The sequence below is a fragment of the Stegostoma tigrinum genome, unplaced genomic scaffold (genome assembly GCF_030684315.1).
Source record: "Stegostoma tigrinum isolate sSteTig4 unplaced genomic scaffold, sSteTig4.hap1 scaffold_103, whole genome shotgun sequence".
Lineage (NCBI taxonomy): Eukaryota > Metazoa > Chordata > Chondrichthyes > Orectolobiformes > Stegostomatidae > Stegostoma > Stegostoma tigrinum.
In genome coordinates this window covers 240,390-250,000 of record NW_026728055.1, presented here as the reverse complement: position 1 = coordinate 250,000, position 9,611 = coordinate 240,390, and the positions used below count along the sequence as shown (strand labels likewise).

At 47.2% G+C, this 9,611-nt stretch overlaps 1 protein-coding gene across 1 annotated transcript in view; it reads right to left on the bottom strand.

Annotated features, from left to right (window-relative positions):
- Positions 1 to 4,294, bottom strand: part of LOC132207575 (utrophin-like) — a 101,369-nt gene extending 97,075 nt beyond the window's left edge. The window contains exon 1 of the mRNA XM_059643530.1: positions 4,279 to 4,294. The gene's annotated coding sequence lies outside the window, so the exon portion shown is untranslated. The remainder of the gene's footprint in view (positions 1 to 4,278) is intronic.
- Positions 4,295 to 9,611: the final 5,317 nt, after the last annotated feature.

The following is a 9,611-nucleotide window of genomic DNA, read 5'->3' as shown; positions in this document are numbered from 1 at the left end:
CTTTCATCAGAAAATGGACGCAAAAGAATCTGAGATAACAGGTGTCGAGCTGGATGATGCTGCTTGGCTTGTTGTGTTCATCCAGCTCTACACTTTGTTATCTCAGATTCCCCAGCATCGGCAGTTCCCGCTATCTATGTGGGCCTCCTCCTACGTGGGCGCTCCAGTTTCCTCCCACAGACCAAAGATGTGCAGGCTAGGTGGATTGGCCATGCTAAATTGCCCGTAGTGTTCAGGGGTGTGTGGGTTCGAGGGGGATGGGTCTGGCTGGGATGCTTCGACGGGCGGTGTGGACTTAGTGGGCTGAAGGGCCTGTTTCCACACTGTAGGTAATCTCATCTCTGATCATGCGCCTCTGTCTCAGTTCTGTCACAATTACATTGAGACTTACCCTTCGTATTGGCCCTCTAATAATGGGGCACTTCCTCAAAACTGACCATACAGAATTGAGTCGCTGCCTCAGCATTGACCGCTTGACAACGAGCCACTGGTTCTGAATAGAGCTGGAATACCTCAGTCCTGACCCTCCATTCATGGGGCATGCCTTGAATTCTGACACCTGCATAATGAGGCACTGCCTCTGACAGCAATGCACTCCCTCAGTTCTGACCCACTCAGCACTGAAGATCTAACAGTGCTTCAATATATCAGTGTTGATCCTATGAGAATGAGGCAGGCAGTCAGTGCTGAGCCTCTGATAGAGCTGCATAAAGCTCATTCCTGATGAGTTAAACATGTGCATACCCTCAATTCTGACACTGAGGCACTGCCTCAGAATGGACCATCTGACAATGATGCAATACCTCAGTTCTGACCCTCTGACAGTTCTGCAACACCTCAATCCGCACCCTTCAATCAGTAGGCACTCCCTCAATTATGAGCCCTTTGTGGGCTCGTTCTGTGACAATACCTCATTGCTTCAGTGTCAGTGCTGAGAGAGGGCCTTTTTATTCACTCATCAGTACCGAAGGCACTGGCTAATTGTCAGCAGCTCAGTTCTGAGGCAGCGTCTCTTTGACAGAGTGTCAGCACCAAGGCAGACCCTCACTGTTCTGGTGTCAGAATTAAAAGATTGCCATTTAGAGGGTCTAAGAAGTGGTGTTTCAGATTAGTCAGAGGGTTTAAACTGAGGCATTTCAGATCAGTCAGAGCGTGCCTCATTTTAATGCAGTAAGACTTGAGAGAATGCCTCATTGTGAGAGGGTCAGAACCAAGTCAGTGCCTCATTATTAGACACAGTCCAAAGATGTCAGTCGCTCTGTTATAAGGTGATACCTCAATGAAGGATCATTCTTGAGTGTGTGCCTCATTGTTCATGGGTCAGTACAGAAGGAGTGCCTCAAAACTGGGGAGAGCCAAGTAATTAGAGATTTGGTGCTGAGGTCAGTGCCTCATTGTTACAGGGTAAGTTCTGAGGCAGGCTCACATTGCTAGAGGGTTAGTTCTGAGTGAGTATATTACTTGCACACAGTAAATACTGAGTCAGTACCTCAATGCATTGGGTTCAGAGTTGATGGAGTACAACATGATTAGAAGTTCAGTCCTGAACGATTGCAGCTCTGTCAGAGGGTCAGAACTGAGGGGGCAGTGCTTTACTGTCAGCGGATCAGTTCTGACACAGTACCTCATTGCTGGAGGATCAGATCTGAATGAGTACCACATTGTCAGAAGGTCAGTACTCAGCCAGTGCCTCAAACAGAGAGTACCCATGCAAATAAGCAGTAAAAACACCCATGTAAATTAAATCTTAAAACACAGAGGATCCTGCAAACAAACCCTAAAACAGAGAGCCTCCTGGAAATAAACCCCAAAACACAGAATGCTCTGCAAATAAACTCAAAAACACAGATGGCACTGTAATTAGACCATAAGACACGGAGCTCATTGTTTCAGGGTTTTTTTTAAACAAAGACCCAACCGTAACAAAACCATGAAATGAAGATCCTCCTGTAAATAAATGCTAAAGCCTAGAGCTCACTGGAAATAAATCCTAAACTACACTGCTTTCTGCAAATAAACCTTAGAATACAGCCTTTCTATGTAAATCTTAAATCACAGAGCTCTTTGTAAATAACCCGAAAACACAGGCCTCATTGTAAATAAACCCGAAAACAGAGAACTCCCCCCCGCCAGTGTATAAGCACTGCAACACAGAGCCCCCTGCAAATAAGCCATAAAGCACAGATCTACCCTGTAAATTAAGTCAAAAACATACAGGACACTGTAAAACACAGAGACCCCTACAATTGTACACTCAAACACACAGACCCCTTTAAAAAGAACTCTTAACACACATCCCCCAGGAAGTAGAGAGGAAAAGACACGGCTGAATAAAGCCGAAAACACAGCGCACCTCTTCATGCACCCGAATACTGAGCCGACCTGTAAACTATCTGTAAGGCAGGGCCCTTCACAAATAAACCCTAAAAGACAGAGCTCGCGATAAATGAAGAGCGCCCTGTAAATAAACCCGAAAACACTGAGTAAAAACCCAAAAAAACTGCGGATGTTGGAAATCAGAAAAAAAATACAAAGTTGCTGCAAAAGCTCAGCAGGTCTGGCAGCATTTGTCAGTTGAAAAACAGAGCTAACCGGTTCCGGTTCGGTGACCCTTCCACAGAACCTCCCTCAGTTCTGCTGGGCTTTTCCAGAAACTTTGTTTTTGTTCCTGATTTGCAGCATCCGCAGTTATTTCAGTTTTCAATTCACCAGGCAGTCAGTAACATCAAATGGTTGTGTATCACATATTTACCAGTCAGACTCAAACACGCCAAACTCGTTCGCTCACGTGGTCTGAGAGAACAAGGTGTTGAGCCGGATGAACACAGCAGGCCCAGCAGCAGGAAGGCTGATGGTTCGGGCCTAGACCCTTCTTCAGAAAAGTGGTCACTTGTTAATCTTGTAACCTTTGCCCCTGAATATCCTGTGGTCTGCCCTGTTTACTCATATCGGTTAGCACTTAACAAGGCTTCCGGAGGCTGGCTGGTGTGTCTTTAGTGATACAGGGCCCATCGCCTTCAAATATCCTTTTGTGTGGTTTTTCTGTGACATTATATCATAAGCCTCTTTACTGTTGTACTAAATATCCTCTTTACCGAAGAACCCACAGCGCTCCATGTGACCACGATCGCGCTCTCATTCATTCATAACTTTACTGACCACTCACTAGGGTCCTCTGTTTCCTGTTACGCATTTCATTCATTCATTCATGATCTTGCCATACTTTTCACTAATAAAGGGAGACTAGAAATTAAAATGTTCCTTCCACGCATTACTGCCTTTTCACAGTTTGAACTCGTGTTGCTGACAGTGTCCAAACCTGTGTCTACATCAGAGTCAATCCCTGACTATGTTAATTTTCTAATCTATTCAGAACAATATCTTCCCATCCATCGTGTCACCCGAAACTATGAATAATTATAATATTAATCAGCCCTCAACAAACGTCTCCCAGGACTTGAATAGCTGGCGGGACATCAAACAAGTTTCTGCTTTACCACATCTCTGTTAGATACATATTGACTAGGGCCCGCGATCAGTTTCAGAAAGTTCCTACTCTCTCTCAAAACAGCTCTTCCGTGAAATTGAGTGAGAAGAATGAGAAGGTCGGCAAGAGTGAAATCTCAAGTCCCGGCCGCGGTAATCAGGCCACTGACCGTGAGGGCTGAACTTTTCCAGCAATTTTGTTTTTGTTCCTGATTTTACTGTATCCACAGTTCCTTTTAGTTTTTACTTTTTTTTAGTGTTTATCTACAGGGGGCTCTGAATGTCAGGGTTTATACACTGGGGTTCCTGTGTTTTCGGCTTTATTTCACGGGTGCTGTTTGTTTTAGGAGGCTCTATTCTTTAGTGTTCATTTACAGGGCCATCTGTGTTTGGGGTTTATTCACAGTGAGCTTCGTGTTTTAGGAGTAATTTAGTGGGTTCTGTGTGTTCGGACTTAGATACGGGGGCTCTGTTTTCGGGTTTAGTGAAAGGGGCCTTTTTTTTAAGGAGTTATTTACAGGGCGCTCTATGTTTTAGGGTTGGACATCAGCGACCATCTCACAATGATCACTCCCACAGATCTGACCCGCCGACAGTCCTGCAATCTGTTAGTCCTGAGCATCGAATCATGTAGCACTCCCATCAATTCTGACCCTCTGATAAAGAGGCACTTTCTCAGACCAACACAGTGACAATGCCACAATTCCTCACTACTGACAAAGTACGAACTTCTGACAGAGGTAATTCCTCAGTATTGAGCCTCCAATAGAAATGCAATACTCCCGTACTGACCTTGTGAATGTGTTGCTCACCATTAATTCTGAACCCGTTCCAATGAAGCTCCTCCTCTGTGTTCAGTCTCTCATAATAATGCACTCTGGCTGTTCTGATCCTCTGACAATGCTGCAATTATGTATGAATTATTATCTTGTATTATCAGTACAGGACTCCCTCAATGCTTCCTCCATTACACTGAGGTCTATCGTTTATATCGGCTCCAACAAACCTGCTCTTATTTAACGGGCCAGGCATTGCTTCACTTGTACAGATTTTGTCAAGTCCTGCTGATGTTTCTGGGAGGACTTTTTCTGACACCTTAGAATTGACCCCTGACAATGTTGCACTCCCCCCTCACTAATGACCGCACCTGAGCTGCAATACCTCGGGGCTAACCTCCTAATTATGTAGCACCCATGAATTCTAAGCCCCTAAAATGAGATGCTGCCTCAGTATTGACCCTCTGTTACTAATGCACCAAGTCAGAACAACCCTCCAGCAATGTGACCCTGCCTCAGAACTGACACTGAGAATGAGGCACTCCTTCAGCACTGCATCTCTAATCATACATTACATTGAGACATTCCTTCTGTACTGACCCTTTGAACAATCAGGCATTCCCTCAGTACTGACAGTCTGACGATTGTGCACTCCCTCGGTACTGGACCTCTGATAATGAGGCACTCCCGTAGTACTGACCTCTCATAGACCTGTAACACCTCAGCCCTTATGCTCTGACAGTGCTGATCTCCTGACAATGAGGAGCTCCATCAGATTTGACCACCTGACAGAACTGCAAGACCTCAGTATTGCCCCCGTAATCAAGTGGCACTCCCTCAATTCTGACCCGATCACAATGAGGCTCTGCCTCGGTACGGAGTGCCTGAAAATGATGAAATCGCTCAGTGCAGACCCTGTGACAATGAGGCCCTCTCTCATTCTGACCATCTCACAATGCTGCAATACATCATTACTGATTGTGTAATGTGTGCGTCTCTCGCAATTCGAACCCATTTTTCATGAGGCACTGCGTCAGTTTTGACGCTGTGACAATAAAACAGCCCCACAGTTCTGATACGCTGACAGTGATTCAATACCTCCGTACTGACCCTCTGACAACGAGTCAGTGCCTCAGAACTGTCCCCCTGACAATAAGGGAAACCGTCATACTGACCCGCTGCTTCTGAGGCCCTTCCTCCACACTGACATCCCAGTGCAAAACTATTTCAGTACTGGCCCTTGAAATGTGAGCAACTTCCTTAATTCTGTCCCCCTTAAATGGCAGCACTCCCTCAGCATTGACCCTTTGACAATAACGCACTCCCACATTTCTGACCCTGTGACAATGAGGCACTCCCTACCCATGATGCTCAGACAGCGCTTCAATACCTCAGGACTGATACTCTGGCAATGAGGCACTCTGTCAGGACTGACCCCAGGATAGAACTGTAATATGTCACAACTGACTTGATAATTGTTTAGCAGCCTCTCAGTCTGACCCCACGACAATGAGGCACTGGATCAGTATGGATCGCCTCTGACAAATGCGCTCCATCAGAACTAAACCTCTCACAAAGAGGGACTGCCTCAAGACAATGCTGTGATTGAGTCAATCCCTTAGCCCTGAATCTCTGATCATGTGGCTCTGTCTCAGCTCTGTCACCATGACCTTGAGACTTACCCTCCGTAATGTTCCTCTAACAATGAGGCACTTCCTCAACACTGACCATCCAGCATGGAGTCACTGCCTCAGGACTGACCACTTGACAACGAGACACTGGTTAAGAACTGACCTGCTCACAGAGCTGCAATACCTCAGTACTGACCCTCTCATCAAGGGACACTATCTGAATTCTGACACCTGCATAATGAGGCGCTGCCTCAGCGTTCACCCTCTGACAAACTCCTGAGGACCCCCTGTAAAGACTGACAGTCTCCCTGGACGTCCTATAAATACTGACAGTCTCTCCTGGACTCACAATGAACACTGACACACTCCCCAGGGACTCTTTGTAAATACCCACACACACACACACACACACACACATACACAGGGACACCCTGTAAATATTGACACACACACACAACCTGTGACACCCTGTAAATATTGACACACGACCTGGTAATCCCCTGTCAAGACCAACAGAGTCCCCGGGGACACACTGTAAATATTGACACATCTGTGTGACCCCCTGGAAATACTGACAAAGCCCCTGAAATCACCTGTAAAACTGACACACTCCGTGGGACCCCCTGTAAATATTGACACAGTCCCAGCAAATCCTGAAAATACTGACAGTCCCTGGGACCCTCTGCAAAGACTGACGCATTTCCCGGGGCCTCCTTTAAATACTGAAAAATTCCCGCGACCTACAGGGGTTCAGGGACTGTGTCAGTATTGACAGGGGCTGTTGGTGAGAGTGTCAGTATTTACAGGGTGTTCCGGGGAATTTGTAATTATTTACAGGTGCTCCCGGGAGTGTGTCAGTAGTTACAGGCGGTCCCATGGAGGGTCAGTATTTACAGGGCATCTCAGGGATTGTGTCAGGATTGACAGGGAGACTTGGGGAGAGCGTCAGTAGTTCCAGGGGGGCCCGTGGACTTTGTTTTTTCAGCGGGTGTTAGGGAGAGCTACAGTATTTCAAGGTGGTCCCAGGGAGTGTGCCAGTGTTTACAGGGATTCCAGGGGAGTGTGTCAGTATGCACCGAGCCCCTATAAATTCTGACACGCTCCGCAGGACTCCCTGTAAATACTGACATAGTACCTGAGAATCCCTGAAAATGCCACCACACTCCCAGGGACCCTCTGTGAACGCTGACACATTTCCCAGGGCCCGCTTTATACACTGAAAAATTCCCTCGGCCTCCTCTGTTTACTGACACACATACCCGGACCCTTGTGCGTATAGACACACTCTGCGCAACTAACCACAAATACTGGGATATCCCGTAAATACCGACACACACCTCACGACACACTGTAACTACTGTCACATTCCCTGGAATCCGCTGTAAATACTGAGAAACTCCCTGGGGCTGCATGTAAATACGGACACATTTCCCAAGGACCCCTCTGAACACGAACACATTCCCTGGGACTTCACCGAAACACTGACACATTCCACGGAACCCCCGTAAACACTGATAAACTCCCAGGACCCCCTGGAAATAATTACACATTCCCCATTCCCCCTGTAAATACCGATACACAGCCCGGAACTCCCGTAAACACTGACACACTCCACCCCCGGATACCGATACTCTCCCTGGGACACCCTGCAAATACTGATGCAATCACCGGGACCCCTGTAAATTCTGTCACACTCCTCGGGAAGCCCTCTAAATACTGACATATTCCCTCGACACCCTTTAAATACTGGCAAAGTCCCAGAGAACCCCTGAAAATACTGCCACACTCCCCAGGACCCTTTGTAAATACTGATATATTCCCCGGGACCAGCTGCAAATATTGACACATTCCCTGTCCCCGCTTTTAGTACTGAGAAACTCCCTGGGACTCCCTGTATATAATGACACATTTCCCAGGGTCCCCTCTAAACACTGACACATTCCCCAGGAGCTCCTCGAAATACGGACACACAGCCCCAGATCCCTGTACAGACAAACTCCCTGCGACCCACTGTAAGTCTTGACATACTCCCTGAGACCCCCTGGAAATACCGACACACCACCCCTCCCGGGACCCCCTGGAAATACCAAAACACTGTAGGGATTCTCTGATTCTATTCTATGATGCCCTTGTCCTGTGAATGAATAAATAAAGAAACCTGGTGAAGCCGCCAAACAGCATAGCCAGCAAGTGATAGACACAGCAAAGTGATCCCACCATCAATAGATCAAATCTGAGCTCTGCAGTCCTGCCACATCTCGTCATTTACTGTGGTGCACAATTAAACAACTGATTGGACGTGAAGACTCTACACATATCCCCATCCTCAATGATGGAAGAGCCCAGCACATCAGTGCAAAAGATAAGGCTGAAGTATTCATAGCAATCTTCAGCCAGAAGGGCCAAGTGGATGATTCATCTCGGGCTCCGCCAGCATCACAGATACCGGTCTTCAGGAAATTCAATTCACCCCACGTGATGTCAGGAAACACTTGCAGACACTGGATACTGCAAAGGTCACAGGCCCTGACAATATTCTGGCAATAATACTGAAGACTTGTGCTCCAGAACGTGCCGCTCCCCGTGCCAAGCTGTTGCAGTGCAGTTTCAACACTGGTATCTACCCGACAATGTGGAAAATTGCCCACGTATGTGCTGTATTTAAAACATAGGACAAATCCAACCTGGCCATATACTGCCCTATCAGGCTGTACTCAATCATCAGGAAAGTGATAGAAGGTGTCAGTAACATTGTTATCAGGCAGCACATGCTCAGCGACGGCCAGTTTGGGTTACGTCAGGGCAGCTCAGCTCCTGACCTCATTACAGCCTTGGTTCAAACATGGACAATACAGCTGCATTCCAGAGAGGAAGTGAGAGCTCCAGCCCTTTACAACAAGACTACATTTGACCAAGTGTGGCATCAAGAAGCCCGAGCAAAACTGGACTCAATGGGTATAAGGGGACAAATTCTCCACTTGCTGGAGTCATACCTGGCACGCAGAAAAATGAACGATCTTATTGGAGGTCAGATATCTTCGCTCCAGGGGATCCCTGCAGGAGTTTCTCGTGGCAGTGTCCGATATAACCATCTTCAGCTGCTTCATCAATGAACTTGCGTTCATCATAAGGCCAGAAGTTGGGATGTTCCTGATGATTGCACAATGTTCAGCATCATTCATGATTCCTCAGATCCTAAAGCAGTCCTTGTCCAAATGCAACTAGATCTGGGCAATACCCAGGCTTGGTCAGACAAGTGGAAGTTACATTCACACCACAGAAATACCAGGCAATGACCGTCACCAACAAGAGACAACCACCCCTTGACAAACAATTTGTTACATTCACTGCATCCCACACTGTCACCGTCGTGGGGGTGAGCTTTGAACAAAAACTGAACCAGACGCACCACACAAACACAGTGACTACAAGAGCAGGTCAGAGGTGAGGAATGCTGCGGCGGCTAACCCACCTCCTGATTCCCCAGAACGTGTCCACTGTCTACAAGGCAGAAGTCAGGACTGTGATGGAACGCTCCCCATTTTCCAGGATGGCTGCATCTGTAACAACATGCAAGAAGCTTGACTCCATCCAGGACAAAGCAGCCCAGTTGACTGACACGATATCGACAATCATCCACTCCCTCCACCACCAATGATAAGCGGCCTCAGCAGCACTGTGTACGATCCACAAGATGCACGGCAGAAATTCGCCAAAG